Source organism: Mus caroli, unplaced genomic scaffold, assembly GCF_978045245.1.
Source record: "Mus caroli unplaced genomic scaffold, Mus_caroli_1 scaffold_5, whole genome shotgun sequence".
NCBI lineage: Eukaryota > Metazoa > Chordata > Mammalia > Rodentia > Muridae > Mus > Mus caroli.
Window position 1 is genome coordinate 20,803,142 of NW_028227260.1, and position 15,529 is coordinate 20,818,670.

The following is a 15,529-nucleotide window of genomic DNA, read 5'->3' on the forward strand; positions in this document are numbered from 1 at the left end:
CCAAATGAATGTATAATTACTGAAATACAAGATCTGACTGAGACAACAAAATCAACAACAGCACAATGACAGCAACCAACACACACCTTTCAATAATAACTTTAAATATAATGGCCTCAATTCTACAAATAAAAGACACAGGCTGACAAAATGGATTAAGAAACAAAATCCATGTTTCTGTTGTCTACAAGAAACTCATGTCAAGTTTAATGGTTGGCACCACCTTAAAGTGAAAGAATGGAAAGAAATATTCTTTTTTAAAATTTATTTGAGTAATGTATGAGTGTTCTGCTGCATATACATCCAAATGCCAGAAAAGGACATCAGATCCCCTTATAGATGGTTGTAAGCCACCATGTGGTTGCTGGGAATTGAGCTCAAGAATTCTGGAAGAGCAGCCAGTACTGAGCCATCTCATCAGCCGGAAAGAAATATTCCTAATTAATGAGACCAGAAATCAAGTAGGCACCACATACCTAATGGCTGATCAAACTAAAACTAATCAGAAGAGATAGAGAGAGGCATTTCATTCTAATCAAGGGAACAATTAATCAAGAGGATATTACTATTTTAAATATATATGTAACAAATTTTGGTATACCCAATTCATAAAAAGAGTACACTGGAATTAAAGACAAAGATTAATATTAGCCCATTAATAGTAGGTGATGATAGTGCATACCTTTAATCTTTTGAGCCAGGTGATGATAGTGCATCCCTTTAATCTTAGCACTTTAGTGGATCTCTGAGTTTGAGGTCAGTCAGGTCTACAGAATAAGTTCCAGGGCAGCCAGGGCTACCTACACAGAGAAACCCTGTCTTGGAAAGAAAAGTAAATATCCTACTTTCTCCAATAAATATGTACAAAATATTATCTGTACAAAATATCTCTAACATTATATGTACAAAAAAATAAACAGAAACACCATAATTAAATGAGACCATCCATCAAATGGGCTTAACAGATATCTACAGACACAGTCTACTCATCAGTACAAGCAAGCTTTTCCAAAACAGACCACGTCCTGGGACACAAAACAAATCCTCACAAATTCAAAAAGACTGAAATCTTATCTGATGATGATGCAATAAAATTTAAAATTGACTGTGAAAAAAATATAGTAAATATGCAAGCTCATGGAGATTTAAACAACTCATTACTGAATGATGAATGGTTCAAAGAAGAAACCAAGAAAAACTTTCTGGAACTAAATGAATACACACACACACACACACACATCTGGAACACATTGAAAGCAGTCTTATGAGGGAAATTTATAGCTTGAAGAGCCCACAGAAAGAGCACAAATAAATGACTTCATGAAACCAAGAATTTGGAAGAACAAGAACAAACTAAACCCAAATCCAGTTGATGGTAAAAAATATTTAAAAAAAAAAAAAACAAGCAGTACTGGGATTAATTAATAGAAACAAAACAATCCAAAGAATCTCTGGATTGAGAACTGTTTCTTTGAGATCTGCCTACCTCTGCCTCATGAGTGCTGGGCTTAAGATGTGCACCACTGAGCCTAGCATTGTTTACAGGTATTTTTTGAGAAAATTTGGATCTATGTTCATAGACATTGATCTATAATTTTTTATTTGTTGTTGTGACTTTTATTCTTTTACATTTACTGAGTTAAGGGTGTGGCTTATTTTCCAAGGTCCTAAAAATCCATCATCAAGTCATTACTTTTAGATATTTCTGAATTTTTAATAAAGAAATAGAGGGAGCTAGGAGCTTCCCTCTAAGGCCTGCTTTCATTGCATCTCATAAATTTGTAGGAAGAATGTGGGAATTTGGAGTCGAGTTCAAGAAGTTCTGGAATGCTGTAATCAGAACTTAGTAGGTCGTTCTGCTGTAAATTTGGAAGACCAGAAGAAATGAGGATGATTTGGTTCATGAAATTTCAGAGAACAACTGTCCATAGTATCTTCATCAAGAGGGTCTTCTAAGTGGCAATTAAGGGCAATAGCAATAGCCTGTAGTGTTTTGAGGATTTCTTGGACTCCTGTGACCAATAAGTCAAAGGGAGACTGCATGTTTTGCACCGAGGTTTTCCTTAGATAGTCAATGGCTTTTCTGGTTGAGTATTATTCTCCTGAATAGCTTAATTTCATTTAAACTTATGTAAATATAATTTATATATGCATACATTATATGCATTTTAAGTAAGCTTCTAAAGTATCATGTTTTCCTATGGCTTTATCAAATAACCTTAATGTTATTTATTTCTCTTTCTTCCTTCTCTCACTTAGTCCTCTTCAGTTACAATTCCTCCCCTATTCTCATTACTAACCTTATAGTACCTGTCTCCTACTATTCCCTTTCCTAGAGCTCATTCACCCCACCCTAACTCTATAGTCCCCTTCTTTCCTGGCTTCTTTGGCTACTTGAGGTTACATATTGACAGCTAAAAATTTTGAGCTGGAATCCACAAGCAAGGAGAACATGTGGCATTTGTCTTCTGGATCTGGGTTATCTCACTCAGAATATTTTCCAGCTCCATGAAGACTTCATTTTTCTTCTCATCTGAATAGAATTCTGTTGTGTGTATATGTACCACGTTTTCTTTATCTAGTTGTCAGTCAAAGGACATCTTATTGTTACTATTTGTTAGCTGTCTTTACTAAGAAGCAGTAAATATGGCTGAGCAAGTAACTGTTGTATGGTAGCTCTACTTTTAACTTTTTGAGACTTCTTCACACTGATTTTTACATCATACTATATTTGACCTTAAAATTGATCGTGTATTGTTGTAGCTGGCATCTGGGATACAATGGGTGAGGACTCTTTATTTTTTAATATTCTCAGTGTTTACCCTTTAATTTTTAAAATGATTTTTTTTTAGATTTTATTTTTTGCTTATATGTAGATAATGTGAGTCTGTGCCCATGTATGTTGTGCCTGCCTGCCTGCCTGCTTTCCTGAGTCATAAAAAAGTTTCAAATCATTTGGAACTGGAGTTACAGGTGCTTATGAAAGAATCGACTGCAGAGAATTAATGTGTGTTTTCTGGAATTACAGCAAGTGCTCTTATATGTACGACCCCATTGTTCCAGCCCACGTGTCTTCTCTCTTGATGAATTATGTGAGAAGATTGTACACCCTGTCCTCTCAGATGATCAGTATTGGTGGTTTTTAGTCCTCTCAACTGGGTCTTTGTGTTATAAAGTCTTTCATATTGTCTTCAATTTTCTTATTTTATTTTTTCTTTGTTTTTTTAATTTAATTTTTAGCCTTTTAACTCTAATGTAGGTTTCAATGACAAAACTCAATCTTTTGGAATGACAGTTCACATATTTTCAATGCATAACATTTTATTACTATAAAAGGTAAGTATTTTCTGGGTGGGGATGTAGCTCAGTAGTCATAAACAAAGCTCTAGGTTCAATACACTATAGTACAAAATAAGAAAAAGCCTTTACTTGGTGAAGTAGTCTATTTCAGCTACTTGTGAGACTGAGGAAGGAAGATCTTGCTCAAGACCTGCCTAAGTAAGTTAGATGTTGTCTCAAAATGAAACAAACAGACAGACAAACAAAATGAGGACTGGGCATGTAGCTCAGCAGTAGAGAACATGGTAAGTCCAAGGCCCTGGGTTCAATGAACAATATGGAAAAGAAAAAATTGTAATATTCATCATAGCTTCTTTGACCTATAAATTATTCCATGATGTAGTTTTAAAACTTCATATTGCCAGTGTGGTGTTGCATATTTTTAATCCCAGCATTCAGTAAGCAGAGGCACATGGATCTCTGTTAGTTTGAGGCCAGTCTGGTCTATCTACATAGCAAGTTCCAGAACAGCTAGGAATACATAGTAAGACCCTGTCTCAAGAAAAACAAACAAAATAAAACAAAACAAAAAACAATCCATTTGTAGATCTGGGAATGTAGCTCAATGGCAGATCACTTTACTATTATGGTCAAGGTCCTGAGTTCACTCATTAGCATGACAGAAATGAAAGAAAGCTGGGCACAGTGTTCTATGCCTTTAATCTCAGCACATGAGAAGCAGAGGCAGGTGGGTCTTTGTGAGTTCTAGGCTAGCCTTTTCTACAGAGTGAGTTCCAGTAAAGCCAGGGCTAGACAGAGAAACCCTGTCTCAAGAAATAAATAAGTAAGTAAATAAATAAATAAATAAATAAATAAATAAATAATTCTTATATGCAAGCTTTTTCTAATGTCTTTTTTCAAATTTTTATTAGATATTTTCTTCATTTACATTTCTTATTCCTAACTAAACTGAATAGTAGCAAGGAAAGTTATTTGCATGATAAAATCCCTTAAGTTTTGCTAGCACTGGCTTCATAGTATAGTGTTGGGCCAACTACTAAATGATTCATGTGAGGTTGAAAATAATGTATATTTTTTTCAGTGGTCAAGCACAAAGCTCTGTCTGTACTCATTACAGTCAGCATTCACTGTAATGTTCAGTTTTGCGTTTCTTACTGCTTTCTTGCCTGTATTCCTAGGCTCAACTCATAGTACCAATAAATCATACCACCCATCATCATTCCATTATGATTGTACATTTATTGTTTTTGCTTTTTCCAGGTTTGCTAGTTTTTTGTTTTATATATTTTGAAACTAATGTTACTAGAAGCAAACAAGTTTAGAATTATCTATCTTCTTTGTGAATCGAACCTTTTAACATTTTGTATTGGTTCTCTTTGAGTCTAATGTCTTAATCTATCTTCTGTTGCTATAAATGAATACCACAGACTGATCAATTTGTTAGGAAAGAGGTATCTTTTCTTAATATTTTTCTTTTCATTTAAATGTTAGTTATATTATTTCCCTTTCCTCTCCCCACCCCCTTCCATGTCTTCCCTCTCAAATTCATGACCTAGAAAAAGAGATGTGCTTGCATCATTGTTTTGAGAGTTAGGAAGTTCAAGACTGGGCAGCCAGATGTCATAAGGTCCTTCTTGCCCTTCTTGCCAGTAGGTAGAGACTGTCTATCGAGCCTGGTGGCAAGATAAACCACATCAGGGGGACAACTGAACATCCAGCTCAGGCCTTTCCTTCTTGTCTTATATAGCCATAGACCCACTGAGTCAGGGACTCCCACACATTGGCTCGCTTAACCTTAGTTACATGTTAAAGGACCCACTTTCAAGCACTGTAATTATACTAAGTTTAAACCTGCATTAAATTTCCATCTTCTTACCTTGGTGTGGTGGTACATTTCTTTAATCTCAGTACTCAGGAGGCAGAAGCATGCAGACCTCTGAACTCAAGGCCAGTTTGGTCTACAGAATGAGTTCCAGGACAGCCAGGGCTACACAGAGAAACCCCGTCTTAAAAAATCAATCAAATCAAATTAGGAAAAAACACCCTCATCTGACTTTATAACAGAGTTTAATCTCACCATGAGTTTTGGTGGTGATATCTAAACCATATCAGATACTTTTTTTGTTTGTTTGTTTTAGAATTTATCTTCTATGATAGTGGCTGCAGCTATAGCTCAGTTTATAGATTTTTTTTTCCTAGCTTGTATGAGGCTGTGAGTTGGATCCCAGTACAGGAACTGAAGTCAGGATCAGAAGTTTATTGGCAACACAGTGGTGACACAGAACATGTGCGAGTAGCCAAACAGTGTCTGGTTTGATCTAAGGCCCACACCATGAGATGGAACCCATATCTGACCCCACCCCAACACACACACTCATGCACAAACATATAAATATAACCTGCTAAACCTGTTTTTGTTGTTTGTATATATTTGATTTCAGGGCTGACCACTTTACATTAGATAACCAATTAGGGGGCTCATCCCTAGGAGAGGTTAATTATCCCTCTTCCAGCAGTCATTAGTTGCTTATAGTTCTTTGTCTAGGGGTGGGACACCCTCTCCCTGTAAAATTTTCCCTCTTAGTTTTTAGCATGTCTATTGATTGATATTGCTATTGTTCCAATCTTGTTTATCCAGCCATTTCTTTTTTGTTTTGTTTTGTTCGAAACAAAGTCTCTCTACGTAGCCCTGTTTTTCCTGGAATTCACTATGTAGTCCATGCTGGCCTTGAACTCAAAGAAATACACTAGTGCAGCTTATTTTTAGGAGAGACTACTTACTTCACAGCTGTCTTCCTGTTATTCTATCCCTTACAATACTTCTGCCCCCTCAATTTCCACTGAGCCATAGATGCAGGAGCTATGATGTAGAAATATTTATTGGGGATGGGCTCCCAATGATCCTTTGATCTATGTATTAAGTCCAGCGTAAATATTAAATAGTAGGATTCCTCGAGGATTTGTCATTGTTTCCCCTGTCTCTTTTCCTTCTTTATTGAAATCCCCCCCTCCCTAGCTGGAACCCTTTCTCCATTTTTCAATTTCTACTTCATATCACCTGTATTCCCTTTTGAAACGTCCTGCTTCAACCCCTACTATTGCTCCTTTATGCTTTCCTCTTCTATGTGGTTATTCATGTTGTGTCTGAAGATTTGTATCTAAGAACTACAGATGACAGAGAACACGTGGCATTTGTTTTTATGGAACCAGGTTACCTTAGTCATTATATTTCCTATGTCTGTCTATTTAGATGTAAATTTCATGATTGTTCATTTGTCAGATGAAGACATTTAAGTTGTTTCCATCTTCTGGCTATTATTACTAGATGACCATGACTGAACAAGTAATTGTGTAGGAGGACAGTGAATCATTTGGATGTATGCCAAGGAGTGACATATCTAGGTCACATTGTAGACCTACTTTTAGCTTTTTGAGACTTACCCACACTGATTTCCAGTATTATGTTATATTTGGCACTAAAATTGTACATGTACTATTATAGCTGACCTCTGGGGTAATGATTGAGGATACTTCATTCTTAATACTGTTTGTGTCTCCCCTCTTGGCAGCAGACACCTTTTTCAACTGATTTGATTTATTTTTTAATTCACTGTCCCAAATATTTTGTTGAGAATTTTGCATGTATCTTCATCAAGGAGATTTGTCCATATGCGTATATGTGAGATTTAATAGAATGGCTTACAGGATGTGATCCAGCTTGACCAACAATGCCTGTTTCCCAGAGGAAAGGTCAAAAGTTCGCCAGTTCTTTAAGTTCATAGGCTGGATGTCTTTGCAGCCCCAATCTGATACTGGAGTGGTGGTGAATTCCTAGAGAGCTAAGCTATTTGTCTTTAGCCTAAGTTGGAATCTTGAAGTAGATTTTAATGCTAGAGAAGGAATGCCTCAGCAACAAGACAGTTGGACTTGCCACCAAGACTGAAGGCAAGCAGGCAAAAAGCAAAAGCTCCCCTTTCATAAAAGGGCAACTTCCATGTCCTTTTATGTGGGCTTTCACCAGAAGGTGGGGCCCAGATTTTGGGTAGCTCTTCCAACTGCATATGATCCAATCAAGAAATTATCTCATAAGCATGCCCACACAGACATGCCCAGCTGCTTGGGTTTTATTTGATTCCAGTTGTCATAAAATTGACAACAAATGTTGGTCATCATAAGTCAACCCATTGTCAACTTGACATACAATCACATCTTATGTCATACTTATTTCCAAATAAAAACAATAGCCAGGTCATAATTCTGCTATGATATAACTATCACACATAGAACTATAAATTACATATTTTAGATGGTGGCAATATCCCTTGAGGAATGCTTAGTCTTTTAGCATCTCATAACACAAGACCACTGATCTTACCTCAGATAAATTATTATAGTGCGATAAAGAAATAGAGAAAAGAAAACACAAATATCTACTTAATATATGTACAAACAATGTAATTTTTGCAACTGGTTATGTGGCCTTAGCTGGGATTTATAACTAACTACCTTCCTCTACTGCCCATTCTATATTTTCTCCATCCTTTGCAAGTCTAGGCTCTTTTTCTTTATGAGTGCCCATACCTTCATTCCTGAAGAGTCTGTGCCCTTTGTCATCCTGCCTTAATTAGCACGTTTAATCACAGGACATAGTAGCACCAAGAGATAGTCTAAACGATCTCCTGCACTCCAGACATAAATCATCTTATTTTTTTTTCTTTTTGCTTCCATTGTGGAGAAGCAGTCCAATTTCTCCATGGTGATCTGGGGCTCACTGCCCCCCTCCTGGTCACCCCTGCCCACAATCATTCCCCCACACCCTCTTCCCCTCTCCCAGGAGTCCTGGGTACCCCCCCCCACCCTAGCACATCAAGTCTCTGAATGGCTAGGCATATCCTCTCCCATTGAGGCCAAACAAGGCAGCCCAGCTAGAAGTACATATCCCACATACAGGTAACAGCTTTTGGGATAGCCCCCACTCGAGTTGTTTGGGACTCATATGAAGGCCAAGCTGTACATCTGCTACATATGTGCAGGGAGGCCTATTTCTAGCCCATGTATGTTCTTTGGTTGGTGGTTCCATCTCTGAGAGCTCTAAGAGTCCAGGTTAGTTGACTCTGTTGGCCTTCCTGTGGAGTTCCTATCCCCTTAGGGGCCCTGCAATCCATCCTCCTATTCTTCCTTAAAGAGTCCCCAAGCTCCATCCACTGTTTGTCTGTGGGCATCTGCATCTGAGTCAGCTTCTGTATGGAGCCTCTCAGAGGACAGTCATGCTAGATTCCTGTCTGCAAACATAACAGAGTATTATTAATAGTGTCAGGGGTTGGTGCTTGCCCATGGGACGGGTCTCAAGTTGGGTCGGTTATTGGTTGGCCATTTCCTCGGTCTCTGCTCCATCCCCCATGCCTGCATTGCTTGTAGACAGGATAAATTTTGTGTTGAAAGTTGTGTGGGTGGGTTGGTGTCCCTACAGCTCCACTGGGGTTCTAGCCTGGCTATAGAAGGTGGCATTTTCAGGTTCCATATCCTCAATGCTGTGAGTCACAGCTAAGGTCACTCCTATTGATTCTTGGATGCCTCCCTTATCCCAGGTCTCTGTCTCTTTCTGGAGATACTCCCTACCCACCTCCCTGTCAGTTGCAGATTTCCACTCATTTTCTCTGCCGTCTGGTCATCTCTCCTGTTCCTCTCCTCACCTGATCCTGAACTACCCCCCCCCGCCCCAATTCTCCTTCCTATTCCTTCTCAGTTCCTCCATTTGCCTCTTATGACTATTTTATTCCACCTTCTAAATGAGATTTAAGTATCCTTGCTTGGGCCTTCCTTCTTGTTTGGCTTTTTTGGGTCAGTGGAGTATAGCATAGCTAATATACACTTATGAATACATACCATGCACATCCTTGGGGACTGCGTTATCTCACTCAGGATGATATTCTGAACTACCGTCCATTTGCCTGCAAAATTCATGTTGTCTTTGTTTTTAATTGCTGAATAGTATTCCATTGTGTATACCACATATTTATCCATTCTTCAGTTGAGGGGGCCACTTCCATTTGATAATGGATTACTGCTGTATGGTTTGATGAATCAAGAAATACCCAGCTCATGATGGACAGCTCAGGTCACATAGTAACTTGGTGACTCATTGTCAAATTTTCAATTTTCCCTAAGGCCCAATAGTAGGTCAAGAACTATCTCTCAAAGGGAGGACAATTGTCTGCAGATGCATTGCTCCAAAATCCCAAAGGTCTCTGTGATTCACCTATAGTGGCTTGCCAAAGGCTCCAAAGAGTGTCTTTCTTTGCCATTGACACCTCAAGTATCTTTGGATCATATGGTTCTACTGATAGAACAGTTTTCACAACTGCCTGGGCCTGTTGAAGAGCCTTTTTCATTCCAAGCCCCACACAGAGCAAGCAGCTTTATGAGTCATTTGGTATATGGGCCAGAGTAGCACACCCAAGTGAGGAATGCGCCGCCTCCAGAATCTAAATGGGCCCAGTAAGCATAGTACTACTTTCTTGGTGGTGGGAGGGGCCAGGTGCAATAATTTATCCTTTACTTTAGAAGGAATATCTCTGCATGCCCCACACCACTGAACTCTTAGAAGTTTCACTTAGGTAGAAGGCCCTTGAATTTTGGTTGGATTTTATTTCTCATCATAATATGGATTACCAACCAGTCTAAAGAGGTTACTATCTTCTGCTCATTTCATAATAAGCATAATGTCACTAATGTAGTGGACCAGTGTGATATTTTATGTAAGAGACCCATGATAAAGTTTCCTTAGAACTAAGATACGACAGAAGGCTGGAGGGTTAATATACACTTGTGGTAAAACTGTGAAAGTGTACTGCTAGCCTTGTTAGCTGAAATCAATTTGCCCCTGGTCCTTATGGACAGGTACTAAGAAAAAGGAATTTGCTAGATCCGTAGCTGCATACCACGTGCCAGGAGATATGTTAATCTGTTCGAGTAAGAAGGACACCACATCTGGCACAGCAGCTGCATTCGGAGTCATGCCTTGATTAAATTTCTGATAGTCCATTGTCATTTTTCACAATCCACCTGTCTTCTGCAAAGGCCAAACAGGAGTGTTAAAGGCATATATGGTGAGAGCAGCAACTTGGAGGTCCCGTGGATCTGTGTCTTGCTTCAATAGTGTTTGAACAGAACAAACCCAAGGACTCCCACTTTATTAGCTTTCAGCCGCCTTACAAATCTCTCTAGTCACAGCTTCCAGGACCATCTCCTCACCCAATGCCTTCGGCTCCTAGGACCAGCCAGCACTGTCTTCGTGGTTAGCCCCACACTCGGGATTAGCCATGACTTCTCAGATTCGTCGGAACTATTCCACCGAAGTGGAAGCTGTGGTGAACCGTGGGTTCAACTTGCACCTGCGGGCCTCCTACACCTACCTTTCTCTGGGCTTTTTTGATCGGGATGATGTGGCTTTGGGGGGCGTAGGCCACTTCTTCGGCGAATTGGCCAAGGAAAAGACCAAGGGCACCGTGTGTCTCCTCAAGTTGCAGAACGATCACGGAGGCCATGCACTCTTTCAGGATGTGCAGAAGCCATCTCAAGATGAATGTGGGTAAAACCCAGGAAGCCATGGAACCTGCCTTGGCCCTGGAGAAGAACCTGAACCAGGCCCTCTTGGATCTGCATGCCCTGGGTTCTGCCCGCACAGACCCTCATCTCTATGACTTCTTGGAAAGTCACTTCCTGAATAAGGAGGTGAAGCTCATCAAGATGAGCAACCACCTGAACAACATCCATAGGCTGGCAAGGACACAGCCAGCGCATACTGGTATGCCCCAGGCATCTATGGGTGAATATCTCTGAGCGCCTCACTCTCAAGCACAACTAGGTCTCTGCCTTCCAAGGGGCTCCCTCTTCTCTTCACCAGCCTGCCTCAGGACCTCCACGTGAATGAACATCTCAAGCCATTAGGTAGCTTTGTAACCACCCTGGAGCTTCTTCAAAGTCTTGGATCAAGTAAAAATAAAGCTTTTTGAAACAGCAAGAAGGGGGGTGGGGTGGTAATGGTGATAATTACTACTCTAATTTCACGAAAGAAATACTATTATATCTAAAACAATAGATTGACCCTCAACACAGTGATAGTGATTTCAACACTCCAATCATGAATAGGTAGGTCAACTGGAAACAAACCAAACAAAAAAACTCTGGGATTAAATTACATCATAAATCAAATGGACCTTATGGATTTCTTCAGAACATTCTACCCAAACATTAAATAATAGACATTCTTCTCAGCAGCCTATAGAACTTTCTCCAAAACTAACTACATGTTAAAATACAAAACAATGGGGCTGGAGAGTTGGCTCAGTGGTTAAGAGCACTGACTGCTCTTCCAGAGGTTCTGAGTTCAAATCCCAGCAACCACATGGTGGCTCACAACCATCTGTAATGGGATCTGATGTCCTCTTCTGGTGTGTCTGAAGACAGCTACAGTGTACTCATCTACATAAAATAAATAAATCTTTTTTAAAAATACAAAACAAGACTCAACAAATATAGAACATAAAATAACATCCTGGCATTGTATCTGACTACAGTGGAATAAAGATGGATATTTAAACAGCAATAGAAAATACAAAAGTATGCAAACTACTGGAAACTAAAGAAAGTACTATTAAGTGATAACCCGCTGAAGGAAGAAACAAGAAGTAAATTAAAAAATTCTTATAATGGAATGAAAATGAAAACACACCACAATAAAATTGGTAGTACACAGTGAAGGTGGTCGTAAGAGGAAAGTTTATAGCACCAAGTACCTACAGCAAAGATTTTTGAGTGATTTCAAAGTAATAAATTAAGGATGGATATTGCATACACTAGCAAGATTTTGCTGAAAGGACCCAGATATAGCTGTCTCTTGGGAGGCTATGCCAGGGCCTAGCAAACACAGAAGTGGATGCTCACAGTCAGCTATTGGATGGATCAAAGGGCCCCTAGTGGAGGAGCTAGAGAAAGTACCCAAGGAGCTAAAGGGAACTGCAACCCTATAGGTGGAACAACAATATGAACTAACAAGTACCCTGGAGCTCTTTTCTCTAGCTGCATATGTATCAAAAGATGGCCTAGTCGGCCATCAGTGGAAAGAGAGGCTCATTGGACTTGCCAACTTTATATGCCTCAATACAGGGGAACACCAAGGCCAAGAAGTGGGAGTGGGGGGAAAGGGAGTGTGGGGGGGGAGGGTATGGGGGTCTTTTGGGATAGCATTGGAAATATAAATGAAGAAAATACCTAATTAAAAAAAAGAAAACCAGCCGGGCGTGGTGGCACACGCCTTTAATCCCAGCATTCGGGAGGCAGAGGCAGGAGGATTTCTGAGTTCGAGGCCAGCCTGGTCTACAAAGTGAGTTCCAGGACAGCCAGGGCTATACAGAGAAACCGTGTCTCAAAAAATCAAAAAAAAAAAAAAAAAAAAAAAAAAAAAAAAAAGGAAAAAAAAAGAAAACCTTGGTAAAAGAAGAGCAAATAACATCACAAAACAGAAGCTTGGAAGAGATAATCAAAATCAGTACCAATCTTAATGAAATATAAACAAACCATACAAGAATCAATGAAACAGAAAGTTGGTTCTTTAAATGGTTTAATAAGATTAACAAACTGATATAGCTGTCTCATATGAGACTATGCCGGGGCCTAGCAAACACAGAAGTGGATGCTCACAGTCAGCTATTGGATGGATCACAGGGCCCCCAATGGAGAAGCTAGAGAAAGTACCCAAGGAGCTGGGGGGATCTGCAACCCTATAGGTGGATCAACATGATGAACTAACCAGTATCCTGGAGCTCTTGACTCTAGCTGCATATGTATCAAAAGATGGCCTAGTCGGCCATCACTGGAAAGAGAGGCCCATTGGACTTGCAAACTTTATATGCCCCAGTACAGGGGAACACCAGGGCCAAAAAGTGGGAGTGGGTGGGTAGGGGAGCAGGGCAGGGGAGGGTATAAGGGGACTTTCAGGATAGCATTGGAAATGTAAATGAAGAAAATATCTAGTAAAAAAAAAGATTAACAAACCCTTCCCAAAATAACCAAAAGAGAGAATTCAAGTGAGTTAAAATGGGCAATAAAAGAGAAACCTTTCAATGGACACTGAAGAAATTCAGAGATTTATATGAACATACTTTAATAATCTATATTCCATTAAACTGGATGGAATCTAAATCTAAAAGTAATGGATGAATTTCTAGATATGCATGGCCTACTAAAACTAAACCAAGATGAAAGAAACAGTTTAAATAGACTCCTAACATTGAACGATATAGAAGTAGTAACTGAAAATCTCTCAACTAAAAAGCACAGAACCAGAAGGATCCAGTTCAGAATTTTATCAAACCCTCAAATAACTAACACCACTACTCCTCAAATTATTTCACAAAATAGGAAAGTTCCAAATTCTTTTTATGAAGCCAGTGTCATGCTGACATAAAACCCAGACAAAGCCACAAAAATAACATTATCAGCTAGTATCTCTGATGAACACAAAAATTTTGAGTAAAATACTTGCAAACCAAGTTCAAGAACACATTTAAAAGAGTATTTACCATGACCACTTCAGCTTCATCCCAGAGTTGCAGGAATGGTCCAACATATGGACATTAATAAATATAATTTACCACATAAAAAGACTCAAAGACACAAACCATATGACTATCTCACTGGATGTTGAAAAGACTTTTGACAAAATCAATATCACTTCATGATAAAAGTCCTAGAGAATTTGGGAATACAAGGGACATAGCTCAGCCTAATGAAGGCAACTATGTAGCAACCCTCAAACCAACATCATGCTAAATAGAGATAAATGAAAATCATTTCTACTAAAATAAGAACAAGTTGAGGATGTGTACTTTCTTCTCTTTTGCTCAACATAGTACTGAAAGTCTTTATTTTTGTGTGAAATATATTTTGATTATATTGTTCCTCCTGATTTTGCAAATCCTGATGTAGAACTCCCAGTTATTTCTCCAGAACCATATCTGCGTCATTACACCATGCTTCCTGCCATGATGATAATAGACTAAGAACCTCTTAACTGGAGGCCAGCTCCAATTAAATGTTTTCCTTTATAAGAGTGCATGGTCGTGGTGTCTTGAAGCAATAGAAACCCTAACTAAGAGAAGTTGGTACCAGGGGTTGGCTATTGCTGTGATAAGCCTGAATGGGCTTTGTTTGGAAGAATGTGGAGGATTAGATAAGCAGTTGAATGCTTTAAGCGCACCTTAGTGGGTTGTACTAGTAGAATACAATGGAGCTAGGGGGTGATTTGAACTGTGGGGCCTCGCTCAAGAGATTTCAGAGGAGAAGAACATTATTATGTGGCCTAGACACTGTTCTTGTGCTATTTTTCTCTTGTCCAAAAAATCTGCCAGAAAGGACATCGGCTGCGAAGTTTGGGGTTCGATGAAGATTGAAGTCATGGCTGGTGCAGAAAATGATGGCCAATTCCAGTTCACTGGTATTAAAAAATATTTCAACTCTTTACCCTCACAGGTAGATTGAATTGTGTCCTGGCCACATACGGAGGCATTGCTTTGCTGGTCTTATACTTCAAGTTAAGGCCTAAGAAAACTCCAGCTGTGAAAGCAACATAAATGGATTTTGAAATGTCTGACCTCACCTGTTAAGTCCCATGCCTGAAGAAGCTGATGTGAACTCATCATGTAATACTCAATTTGTACAATAAGTTATGAACCTGGAAAAAAAATCTGCCAGAGGCTAAATTGAAGAGTCATGGATTAATAGCTCTGGCAGAGAAAATTTCAAAACAGCTTGGTATTAGTGTTGCTTGGTTATTAGTTGTCACACTTATGAAGATCTAAAATGAAAAGGATCAAGATGAGCAAGGAAAAATACAAAATGTATAGTTAGAGGAGAAAAGGAACACCAGAATTTTTTTTTTTTAAAAATAAAACTGATACTAAAGGGAATAAAGAGAATGGTGACCTCAAGGAAAGACCTCACCCAGCTAAGCAGCCAACTTGTGAAAAAGAATTAAAGAAAAGCTTAGGGGTGGATGTGGTGGTACACGCCTTTACTCCTAGCAGTCAGGTGGCAGAAGCAGGCAGCTCTCTGGGTTCAAGGCAAGCCTAGCATACAGATCAAGTTTCAGGACAGCCAAGCTTGGGCAGTGAAGGACATTATCAAAAACAAAAAGTTCATGAAAATGTATTTGAACGAGGGGGCCATG

At 39.2% G+C, this 15,529-nt stretch overlaps 2 pseudogenes; both read left to right on the forward strand.

Moving 5' to 3' along the window:
- Positions 1-10,622: 10,622 nt before the first annotated feature.
- Positions 10,623-11,167, forward strand: LOC110287363 (ferritin light chain 1-like; annotated as a pseudogene).
- A 3,580-nt stretch (positions 11,168-14,747) lies between these two features.
- Positions 14,748-14,977, forward strand: LOC110287340 (ATP synthase F(0) complex subunit k, mitochondrial pseudogene; annotated as a pseudogene).
- Positions 14,978-15,529: the final 552 nt, after the last annotated feature.